This window comes from Piliocolobus tephrosceles, chromosome 15, assembly GCF_002776525.5.
Source record: "Piliocolobus tephrosceles isolate RC106 chromosome 15, ASM277652v3, whole genome shotgun sequence".
NCBI classification, from domain to species: domain Eukaryota; kingdom Metazoa; phylum Chordata; class Mammalia; order Primates; family Cercopithecidae; genus Piliocolobus; species Piliocolobus tephrosceles.
The window spans coordinates 24,187,865-24,200,731 of NC_045448.1; the positions used below are offsets into that span (position 1 = coordinate 24,187,865).

General features: G+C 43.1%; 1 long non-coding RNA gene across 1 annotated transcript; it reads right to left on the bottom strand.

The window, feature by feature from the left end:
* Positions 1 to 4,876: 4,876 nt before the first annotated feature.
* LOC111554413 lies at positions 4,877 to 12,158 on the bottom strand. The gene is made up of 2 exons (XR_002735242.1): positions 11,853 to 12,158; positions 4,877 to 5,168 (listed from the first exon to the last, which is right to left on the bottom strand). It is a non-coding gene; the product is annotated as an uncharacterized LOC111554413 (long non-coding RNA).
* Between the last annotated feature and the right edge of the window lie 709 nt (positions 12,159 to 12,867).

Sequence of the window (12,867 nt, forward strand, 5' to 3'; positions counted from 1 at the left end):
TGATAAAATGCTTCTGCTTCCAATATGACAAATCCAGAAAAGCTGCTGCTGCTTCTAACCCAGCACAGAAATCTCTGCCAGGTTTTGCTGCAGAATGAGCACAGCACTGCTGGAGGAGCAACAAACACTTAACACGCACCCAGCGCCAGAACTGGGGCAGTTACAATATGGGACACTCGGGCTCTGCCCTCCTCTGCTCCCCAGTCAAGTTCTTCCAGCCAAACCACTTCTCAATTGTATGTGACATAAACTTCCAGGTTCTGGGTTCCCTGTTTAATAGTCAAACAAATAATGGTCTTAATTGCTTGTGAAAGACCTATAAGATTTTTAGAGGAAAAGTTAATGAAACAAGAAAAGAGTAAAGCTTGCCCTATCAGAATAAAGAACCCCACTGGGTTATAGCAGGTGACCCCTGATTTTTGCTTTATCTCTCTTACCTTTTCATTTCATTGGTTATAGCTGCAGGGGTGACAGAGCTGAGAATATCACTTAGTGAGCTCTTATTGGTCTGAAACTATCTTATTGCTTTGTGGAAATAAATTGCAGGAAGCATTTTTAGATATTGATATCTGTTTGTCAGAGAAAGTACAGTCATTCATGGAGGGTTTCGACAGGTCAATTTTGCAGAGAGAATCAACCACCTACAATCTGTGGTTTCATATTTTCAAAAGTCTGGCTTCACCTAGGATTCACAAAATGGGCACAGGAATCTGTGACCATATTTCCCCACTCCTCAGCCTCTAGCCCCAGTCCTGCCCCCAATTTGCAGAAAATATTTTCATGCACTGTAAATCAGTGTAATCACTCATTCTTCAATTTATTTCATTTGTAAATGGGAACTTAGCTGATTTTATTATTCTGCATTATTAAGCATCGCCTGTTTCCAGATGGTCTGCAGAGTCTGTCCGAGCTGAGGATGTGTGTCCCTGGGCTTTTGCTAATTGATCACCGGGGGCACATGGTCTGCAGGCTTCACTTTCAATAACTGGTCTGTGTTTTTCCAAATGGATTTACATTTTTATGGTCAAATGATGACTCCTCTGGAGACACATACCATGAACGTCTGGCTTGCTATTATTACATGTACAAGTCATAAAGCTATGTAATAAGACTCATAAAACCATGCAAATGTTTTTTCCAGTTCTTTTCCAGGGAGGAAAGAAACATGATCAGCCCTAAAATCTGAAGCTTTGCAAAGCTGATTGTTCTGCTGGGAAATGACAGGAAGGAGAAGAAAACTTCCTCAGAGATGTCCATTTTCAAATAAATAAATAAATGCATAAATTAATACATAATCAAGCAAGCCTGACGATTCCAGAATTTTGTGTGGACAGGGGAGTCACCTCCGGTGGTTGGGAAAAGAGACCTGCAATGTCCTGTTCCAAGAAAGAACGTGCTCTTCCTGCTCCCCACCCTCGACCCCCCTGGAAGCCCCATCACTCATGCTGTCCACCTTGGGAATTCATGCATGAGGCCAACCTCTCTATCTGCCACTTAAACTCTTTCTTTCACTCTTCCAGGCCACACTGGTCCCTCCCAACTGGAACCCTCTGACTCATCACACTCAGCTCTCAATTTTATTTTCTCTCTTGGGGATTCATGACTTCAGCTCCAAAAAAGACCTCAGCCTCTTAAAGAACATATATACCTCTCCCATATTTACTGTCCAACCCACACGTCCTGCATACTGTTCAACTCATCCAACAGTTGCTATAATCAGTAGATACTCAATAAAAGCTGCACAACTTAGGTGTTCAAAGCCACTCACATGTGGATTCCCTGTATCCATGCGTGCTCACCTCAGTCCATTTTTCATCCTGCAGCCACAGTGAATTTTCTCATGCAACTCTGATCACAGCACTCCCCAGCTTAAATCCTTCCTGAATTATTAACCTGCCCAATAAACCCAGCCATGTCCTGCCAAGTCCAGCTCCTGCCGTCCTCCTCAGCTCCCCTTACATCTTTCTGTCTCAGCTCTCTCTGCTCCAAACACACGAAGCTGCTTTCATTTCCCGCATGCCGGGCTTCCTCCTGCGTGAGATATTTCAGTCAGGCTGTTCCTTCTGTCTAAACCCTGTTTCCCCTTCTTTGACAAGTTAGCATGCACCCCATGACCTACTCATCTTTCAATTTGCACTTATTCAATGTTCCTTCTTCATGGAGTTCTGCCCTGATCTTCTAAATGACTTTCAACCCTCTGTTCCACAGTCACATGGTACTTGATACCTCTCTTCTGTATTCTTTCCAACAGATATAATTCATATAATTATTTAAATAATTGCTATCAACCTCTGTAAACTTGGAACACAAACCTGTTTCTTCCCTCATAATAACAGGGACTATACTTCACGTATCACTGCAGCCTACAGCCTAGCGGATCCTGAAATACAATAGGCCCTCTATCAACATGTTAACAGTCAAGGAATAAATACAATAGATGACACATTTCCAGTTGTCCCTTCACCCCTGGTCATTTTCTGGCCCAGGCATCTTGAGTTTGTTATAAAATGTGGATCATAGGTACTTAAAAAGTGTCACGCCTGTATCACCAGGTACCACAATTGTCCCAGGGGGGTTCAGATCACTCTCAGTGCCTGCTCCCTGTAACCTCCCTCAGCCACATAACTGAGCGACATCAATGAAGTGAAAAAGCCCCAAGACAGGGAAGAAGTGCATGGGATGGTGAAACACTTGGCACTGCCTGCAGACTCGTCCTTCCTGAATTGCCCTCTCCCCTTGGCCCTACGGCTGCCACGGCCCCCTGGACTCCCTCCTCTCCTTCTGACCTCTCTTTCTCAGCTTCCTTCAAGGGCTCATTGAGCTAAGCCTGTCCTAGAAATGTTTATGGTCTGTTCTTTGACGTATTTTTGGAGCTCTGTCTTCTCACTTTGATCCTCAGACCTGTATATCCAGCTACCTCCTGCACTCTGGCTCTCCCACAGACACCTCAGTTCCTACACAAATGAACTTTTCCTCTTCATTCTCTATTCCCAAGCAGTGTAAGTTAAAATGAAAACTCTCCTCTTCCCCATACCTTCCCCTCAGAGAATGACATCACCTTGGGTTCTTTGTGATTCAAGCCAACCAGCCTTGAGTCATCTTTGACCACGTCTCCATCCCTACAACCAATTATTCACCAAATTCTACTGCTAACACCTTCCAAATAACTATCAAATCTGCCCATTCTCTGCCATCTCCACTGCCTCTGCTCAGTTTAGCACAATAATCTTTCACCTGGACAACTGTAGCAGCTTCCTCTCTAGTCACCCTGCCCCCTCATAATTGCTCTAACTACAAACCAATTTCCACATCACAGCCAGAGTAATATTTCTAAAATAAAAATCTGATCAGGCCACTTCCCTGTCTAACCCATCATTGACTCTCCATTGCTCACTCTATTAAATCCAACAGCTCAGCACGGTGTTTTCCTGACACTTCCTCCCATCAGACTCTCAGGTCCAATTGTCCTGAACCACTTGCCTCCTCACCGTGATGTCTGCTCTCTCTGGGTTTTTGCACACATTCCTACTTCTGCTTGTCCATTCCTACTTGATCTTTAAGTCTTAATGTAGATATTGTCTTTTCTGTGAAGATGCCCTGGTTATGCCCGGATTAAAGTAGTTATCCCTTCTCTGCACTGCCAGAGTGATCAGCCACCTGAGTTGACCCCGTGCTTACTCTGGCAGTACTCACCCCTTTAATCTCGGAGTCTAATCTTCTATTTCCACCCTCCCTCTTAGCTGTTTATTATTAAAAGCACATTGCTCTGGGCTTTCACCAAAGGCACGGTCCCTTTGCCCCAAAATCTACAGCCTTAAGCTCATCAAGATAAAGAGGTCAAATAAAACTGACCACAGATAAATGAAGAAACTCAAATGGCACCTGCGCTTTAAGGCTTATTTTGATTTAGAAGATACAAGTACAGACTTTATTTCACATGGACAGAGAGGCAGATGATAAATTGTGGGTGAGACTTTGAAATGGAAACAGATGTTAAGCTCAGTGCCCAAGGCTTGTTATGTGATCCTCGATGCTATTAGATTGTGAGCAGAGACCGTGTCTATCAGTGAAACCCTAGCGACATCATTGTTGAAAGAATGGCCTGTAATTGTAAAAGCTACATATAATTGGCAAAAATCCAAATTGTAAAGTTCATTGTGAAGATTCTGAGTTTGCAATATCTTTTTCTTCAATATCCCTCTAGTCATTCGGTATCAATTCTGAAACAATTTCTGGATGAAGGATGAACAGACATAATATTGCTCACTGAGTCATGTCTTACAAGCCTACTGTGTGTCTGCATGAAGCTCTGTGGGGAATACAGAGTTGAATAAGGGAAAGCTATCATATTGCAGACAAGCGCTGAACTGGGAGCTAGAGCTCCTTTCTATAGGACTTCCACAAGCCTCTTATTTTTTCTGAAACTTGGTTTCCTTTCCTGTAAATTTGGGAACATCACACTCACCTTGACAAGCTGCTATGAGAAGTGAAGGAGATAACGTTTTTGAAATCTCAGATTGTTTTAGTCCATTCAGGCTGCTATAACAGAATGCCATGGACTAGGTGGCTAATAAACAACAAACATTTATTGGTCAACGTTCTGGAGGCTGGGAAGTTCAAGATCAGACACTTCTGGTGAGGGTCCATTTCCTAGTTCATAGTTAGCCTTCTTCTCAATATGTCCTCACATGGCCGAAGGGAGGAGGCAACTCTCTGGGGTCTGTTTTATAAGGGCACTAATCTCATTAATGAGGGCTCTGCCTTCATGACCTAATCTCCTCCCAAAGGCCTTATCTCCTAATACCATCTCATGAGGGATTAGGTTTCAACATACAAATTTTGGAGAGACACAAATATTCAGACCATAGCACAGGAGCTCGTAAATATCATTTATTTCACAAAATGAGGTCCCTTTCCTTAGCAAGCTCAGCAGTTAGCAGGAGAGATACACACACATACACAGAACAAAACATAACACAGGGTGGGACTGCAGTCTTTGGGAAGGAGGACCAGGTGCTTTAACAGAGCAGGCTGTCCTCAGACTAGAGCGGTGAGTGGTGCTACAGTGGACACTCGCCACCTCCCACGTTCTCCTTTCCTCCTGACTATCTCGGACTCTGCTCACAACCCCTATCTGGGTTGATGGTGCTGTCGCTGAATTGTTGGGACTAAGCATGTTCCATGTGAAACCAATGAAAGCCTTTCTACTGCCTCCAGTTTTATTATACTGGTGAGTCTCCCTTGGAAAGGCAATTTTGTCTTTAGCAATAAGGCCAAACTAATATGTCAAATCATTAAATATAATTCAGTCCCCTGACTTTTCAGGTGATTTCTTTTGAAAAGTTTATTTCCTTAGGAATCAGTTTTTCCTCCCATTGCCTTCCCTACAACCCCATCCTCTTAGCGTCTCCTCTCATGCAGGTGCCTGGCCTTCTGCAGAATGCGAAGCTCCCCACTGTGCTCCAGACAGCACTTGCCTCTGGTTCCACAGGAGTCAGACACTAGGTAGAAAAAAGAGCTTGTGCATGAGACCCAGCTCCACCCTATCTGGCCTGTCCCCTGCATACCTTTGCCTTCTCTGATCCTTGAAACCAAAACACATTCCCTGTACCACATACACCACACTTTCCTGGCCTTCTCCTTCCCTGGTTCATACTCCACCTTTGCTTAACGGGGTTCTACTCATCTTCCAAGAGAACATGTCACCCCTTATAAACTGTTGCCAATTCTTTTTGAGAGAATGTATTCATTTTGGCCTGCCTTCACTACCCTATGGGCAGAAACTAGGTAATATTCACAGTAACATGTAATATTTTGTTTGCTTATACCACCATCTACATGATGCAGAAACTCAGCTCCCTGTCAAACATTTCCACCAAGACTTTCTGGAAGTTTCCCATGCCATGTCTCACTGTGGCTCACATATGCCCTTGGATAGGTCTCCATCTCTACGTCTGTCTTGGCAGTGTTTTCTACCAAGCTCCATTGCTTTCTCTCTGAAAACTGTGGTCTCCCCAGGGTCAATTATTGCTCCTTTGGCCCCCACAGCTTCCATCGTGCTCTGAGGACACTGTAATCTCCACCAGGGCCTGTCTATACCTCCCGCAACCCCATATACCACCATGTGCTTATTTTATAAATGTTTTCCAAAGTGTACTCCAAGGATAAGTTTCTGCAGAATGCCAACATGTGTTACACAGATTAACAAGAACATGCTAGATTCCATCATTAAATAAGGAATACTACATTGTTGCTTCTCAAAGTAGGGTCCTTGAACCAGCAGTATCAGCATCACTTGGTAGCTTCTTAAAAACGCAGAAACTCAAGTCTCACCCCAGACCTGAATGTTAACAAAATCCCCAAATGAATCGTATACACACTGAAGTCTGAGAAGCACTGCTCTAAATTTAAAAAATTAAGCAGCTTTCTTTATGCAACTTCCTCAGAACTTTTAATATGCTAGTATGTAGTATAAACTCCAAGAAGCACATAAAGTATGCAAGATGCGTGTTCTGCAATGCACATTTTCTTTGAACTTCACCATGCCCAATTGTACTGTGGTCTAGAATGGCTTGGGAGATAAGATCTTCTTGTCTTTCGGCCTGTTGATTATATTCTGAGAGTCATATGCTGGCAAATGTTTACTAAGCAGCTCCCCATGGGACAAAATAGTCCTGATTTATAGGGCTTGCCAAATTCTATGGTGTAAATATTCCCACCATGGCTGATTTCAAGCTACCGTAGTGATGTCACTGGTGAGCGATGCACACAGTCAGCTCTGGTGAGCAGGTAGGAGCCAGCTCCAGCACTACACTAGTGAGAGTGCCTCAGCCATGTGCCTGCCCCCAGCAATTCATACATGTTTAAGTGGAGTATCTAGTCTGGTTTGTACTTCCCCATTACATCTCTTCCATTCACCCTTTAGTGGCAGATACCGGACTGTACTCAGAATTATCCTTCCATGGCTAAGGTTTTCTTAGTAGGACCAACTTCACCATATTCTTCCTTCATCATCCTTCCCTCAGAATGAGCTCTCCCACCAGATTCCTTATTCTTCCAAAGGAGTGATTTCTGATGCACTAAACCCACCAACTTACCAGACCTGGTCTAAAAATTCAATGCAGGTTGAGAAACATACAGAGTTGGTGTTCCCATAGCACCGTGTCAAGGCTTCCATGACAGCACACATTTGGCATATTGTGTTGTAATTGGCTGAGCTTCCCTTTCCCTGGTATACTGTGAGTTCCTTCAGGCAGAGTCTTTGTCTAAATCACCTTTATATCTACAGTGCCCAACATGATAAGTGTTTGAGGAGTGGTAATAAACACAAGAAATCATGCTCATGGGATAGCCCGAAGGTGCACCCCACTTTCCTGGTGAATCTCACTCCCCTGCCCATTGTTTCCATTCCAGAAGAAAACGAACTAAAGAAATAGAGGTAATGCTTCCTCACGCCTGGCTTCTTGAAGAACAGCCTGAGACTTTTCCCCAAGTTGTACTGAGGTCAAGCCCAACCTTGTAAGAGATTTCGTGAAAATAGAAAAGTTAATTTCCCCTTTTTTCACTACCAGTTTGGATAAGATTTCTGATTCTTGCCTTCTGAGTTCTTTCTTTTCTAAAATATTTAGTCTCTCTTTCCTTTTTAAGGGCCTTCACTGCAAAGTTTGCCTATAAAGTGTTATTCCAGAACAGAGACCCAAGCAGACGGTGGAAAATTAAATAGGGAAGAGCTTTGAAGAGAGGGCCTGGTTAGTTCCTATGAGGGAAATAGTCTGGTTTCAAGAAGCACTCCTTAAACTCACTGAAGTCAGGGTTTTCCAGGGATCTGAGATCATCCATGGTGTCTGTGGAGTGCTGGCCTGGCTAAGATTGGAGCCCATTTCTTGTAGTGAGGGTGTCAGACCTCAGCAGGAGGCAGCTGCCTCCTCTCTCGGAGGACTCTGGCTTATAGATGGAGCACTGAGCTGGGCCTGAATTTTTCTGCCCGCAGTAAAAAATCTGCTTGTCAAGAATTTCCACAGAGCCAGGAAATAATTGGATGGGGTGCAGCTGGGAATCCCTGGCCATAATTTTGTGTCATTAAAGGTGAAAGGAGATGGTTTACTCCTATTGGGTTTACCTTCCATCCTCTGAGCCTTGCCTTTTCAACTTTGTGAACCATGAGTCCACTCCTAACTCCTGCTGTAGCTGGCACTTAACACAAGTGTGCTGAGCATCTACTATGGGCTAGACCCTCTGAGTTAGGCTGAGATAAGTAAGAACCAGTCTCATTCCATAGGGAGCTAGAGTAAGAAGATGCATGGCCACGTTCACATAGTAAATAAGTGGCAGGATTGAAATAAAAATACAGATTTCCATATTCCTAGCCTAGAGTTCTTCCTTTGCGCATTGCTCTTGGGAGCTGCCCTTTGTGGAACTGGTAATGTTTCTCAGTTTGAATCTTTGCTTGTGCTAATCTATGTTATTTTGGATCTTCCATAGCCTTTCTTGTAGTCCAAATATTTGTGAATCGATTTACTGAAGATATTTTCTGCTTCCAGCCCTTTGATAAAACTGAAACTGGAATTACATTACCTTCTTTCTTACCACAAGAAGAGAAACTGCTGGGCGCATAGGCATACTCCTGTAGTCCCAAATACATGAGAGGCTAAAGAGGAGAATTGCTTGAGCCCAGGAGTGTGAGGCCAGCCTGGGCAACATAGTGAGACCCTGTCTCTAAAAATATACATTAGAAAAAAAAAGAAAGAAACCTTTAATTTACTAATTATATTCACTCAACAAGTACATATTAAGTGCCTGCTATTGCCCAGTACTGTTACAGGCCCTTGAAAAACAGTACTGGGGAATCAGAATGAATCTATGCCTTCCTGGTGTTTGTACTCTAGCAAGGACAAATAGAAATAAACAATAAACTTAATCTAAAAGTAGGTTGCCTGTAACATCAGAAAATGATAAGTGCTCTGGTTTTACTATGGTCACTTGCTGATCCCATCCAATCATCTGGCAATCTGCTTTCAGAGGAGCCTTTATAAAACACAAATCTCGCCATGCTAGTTCTCTGATTAAAACCCTTCAATTGTTCCCATTGCGTTGAGGATAAAGCCCATGGCTCTGACCTCTGGTTATCCCTCCAGCTGGGTCTCTTATCACAGACCCCCCCCTTATCACCAAACCTCCAAGTGTGCAGGGCCCATGGACACACCACGCTATTTCATGACTTTCAAAGAATCTGGAAGAAGAATCTGTCACCCCTTCTTCTGGGTCTTCACTGAACTCTGTTCTTCATGGATCCTTTGTAATATTTAAGGAACTGTACCACCATGACTCACCTCTGCTTCTCTATTAGCCCCTAACAGCCATGGATCATGTTTGTTTACCTTTATATACCTAGGACCTGTAGGTTGAATACATACTTGTTGATTGAGAAGACTAGCTAATTTGTGAAACCAGGGACATGACACAGAGGGTAGCTAATTCCAGGCTAAGGAGGACAAGTAGCCATCTCATTTCTTACATTCTGTATATTACATAGGTTAGTGATTGGCAAAATATCACCTGCAGGCCAAATGTGACCTAACACCTATTATTGTAAGTTCCGTTTTATTTGAATACGGTAACTCCCTTTTATTTACATATTATGTATGGTAACTTTCACCCTATCATGGCAGAGTTCAGTAATTACAACAGAGACCATGTGGCCCCTGAAGCGCAAAATATTTACTGTCTGCATCTTTACATAAAAAGTTTGCTGACCTCTAATCTAGTCAGAGTTGGTTTGATCAAATTCTTAAAATGTATACAATTTACATAACTTTTCCCCTGGTTACTCCAGAAAAAGATGTAGGATAGGCCCATAGTCAAGGATTGTTGGGCAAGTGAATACAGAATAGGCCAAAGGAGATCCATTAAAAGACACAGTGCATCATGCTGAGATTTTCAAAGGCTTTTTTTCTTTCTGACAGGATTTATATGATTCTGCTTAATATTAGAGCTTGACATGTTAAATGAATACTCCATTAAGGAGATTATAGCAATGAGCATATTAAAATGTCCTGCAATGACATTCATCACTGCTTCAACATATATTTAGTGAGCACCTAATATATAAATAATCCTTATTATCATGATGATAATTCTTGTATCAAGCTCAATATTTTAAACGTACTCCTGCAAGTCAGGATTGACAGAGAGTGGGCTCTGAGATAGCAGCCTACAGGAAGTGTCTTGGGCAGTGCTCTCAGGATTAATATCTAGAGGGAAAGAAAGGCAAATAGCTCTGGGTAGAGGAACAGCTTGCACTGTTGAGCTTCAGTGCAATGACAACAGTCTCAACTGACCCCACAGGGAAACCTGGAGCTGGAATGCTCTTCCAGAATTGTCTGCAGTTGGGGTGAGGGTGGCCTTTATGCCTCTGCAATGACTGGCCTTTGAGGAAGACTGCTTGTAGGAAGGGGGCTCTTCACAACCAAGGGCAATTCCTGGACAGGACAGACAGCTGTGGGCTGTAAGCTGTAAGCCATAAGCTTGCCTTAAGGGGAAGGTCTGAGCAGCACAATCTTAGGTCTACTATAATCTACTCTTGTGCCACCCAGAGACCTTTTATAAAAGTTCCAACATCAGATCCTCCAGGATTCATGGGGGTCTTCTTTTCCTGGGTAAACTTATAATAAAAACAATAGTCAGTCAAATTACAGCTTCTGCTGCTACAGCTGGTCTCAAGGCCTCAACTGATACTAATCATCTCCATCCCTACTACCCATTCTCAATTGCTTTACCCTCCATCAGTACCTCTGCTACCTAAGTGGCATGATCCAGGCCCTCCTCTCTGAGGAGTCTGAGCCTCTGGACATCATGCCTTTCTCAGGCCGTGGCTGCCATCCTTGTTCATTTACCATTAAAGTTAGGCAAAGGGGTGGGAAAAGTATTTTCCCTACCCTCATTATAAAACAGTAGCCTTACCTTCTCCTGATTATCAAGGTCACTTGCCCCTGAACTTGATGGCAACTCCTTTCCTTGCCTGGTGCCTTTGTACAAAGAGCCCACAATGCCTGGCAGCAGCTGAAACTCAATGTTCGATGGAACTCTCATCAAGTCCACTGGTACAAGCACATCTCCTTTGAAAATCAAGACCTAATTTTCTAAATCCACAGAGCCCAGAGTTGTGGGAGCAGAAAGCCCTAATTCCAATTCCAACAAGTAGTTTTCTGGGGATGATGATGAAATTGGCCATTTCTTCTTTTACCTCTTGTTTCCCAGACTCACGTATTCTACCTGTTTGGGACACAGCATTCATTTACCTCTCTAACCTACCTCATTACCACAGTTTTACCTCTTTTTCTTCTGATTGTTAGGCACTACCACCCTACTTTTATTATTTGGGGGATCTTATCAGACTGTTACTATTAGTGAAACTAGTTCTTTATTAGGGACAGCCACCAATAGGTTCTGGGAGATGCATTTTTTTTTTTTTTTTTTCTGTTTTTTTTTTTTTTTAGTATATCTCGTATTGCTTTGAGAAACAGAGCACCTTCTGTGTCCTCTCACTAAATATAACCAGATGGTGGACTTTCCACATTAAATAGTACATAGTATTCTTACATGCTCATTTTTCTGAGACTTTTGATCCACCCTCTGCCATAGCAATTCTGGTATTTCTGCCTTACGTGGTTTGAGCCATCAGTTTCTTCATGCTTTTCAGAGCCATCCTAACAACATGTTAGAACCCTCTCCTGGGGGTCTTGCCAGGTTGTTAAATTCTGTATCACAGATGAGTGCATTCATATTGACAAATCCTCCCTCATCCAACTTAATGTTGCATTCCCCTCGCTTCAGCACTTTCAGAATCCACTTACATATGTATGTGGCTCTTCTGGTTCTTGGAGATCTATACTCCTCCTACATTTCAATTAAAAAAAAAAAAAAATTAGTCCCTTTGCATGTCTAGCACCTTCTTAGCCAATTTGTTCAAACTTTGGATGAAGACATGAGATGAAGTCTGCCTCCAGGGATGCAGGTAGTAACCTCAGGAGAGGGACCCTTTTGCAGCCAAGGGTGATGCCTGAAAGAGCTCACAGCGGGGGGCCATCAGCCAGCAGAAGTCCTGACATGTAGGGAAATAAGTTCTTCAATAACAAAGGGAGCTAGCTTTGAATGGCACAGTCTAGCATCTACTACAAGTGTTTTCTCAACACCCTCCTATATGCCTGGATGGCAATAAGACCTGTCTCCCAGGAGGTTAGTTCCTGGCAGCAGGAGGTCTAACAGGTATGAAACTTCTCTAAGGGAAACTCGAGCAATCAGACTATTACAACAGAAAGGGAATTCAGAATTCCATTCTGTTATGATGAGGAAACAGGCCTGGTGGTCAAGTGACTTACCCAAAGCTCAGATGGTTTATGGCTGAGACTAAAAGCTACACTGATCTTGAACCCTGCTCCAGGCATCTTCTCCAGGTAGCTTTTAGCTTCAGTTTGCCCTTTTATAACACCTGTTCAATTCAGAGGAGGTACATAAATATTAAGATGAAGGCTTCTAGGACCCCAAATTCCCATCCAGTAAACTACTTACACCAGGGTGAGGTAGGGGATGAAGTCCCCCATTAGGTGCATCTCACTAGTGGCACAAGCACTGGAGATGAGTCTGACAGTCAAAGTAGGTGTGGTCTAATGCCCGCCCCTGGTATGCAAGGCTCTGGCTCATTGTCCTGCAGGGTGAAATGTTCCTATAGAAACAGGAAGGAACTTAGTGGTGGCCTTATCCAATCTCCTCACTTTACAGGGGCAAACAATTTGTCCCAAGTCACACTGTGAATTATGATAGAGCTGAGAACAAAATAAAAGCTGCAGAAGGTAAAATACTTGTTCTGAA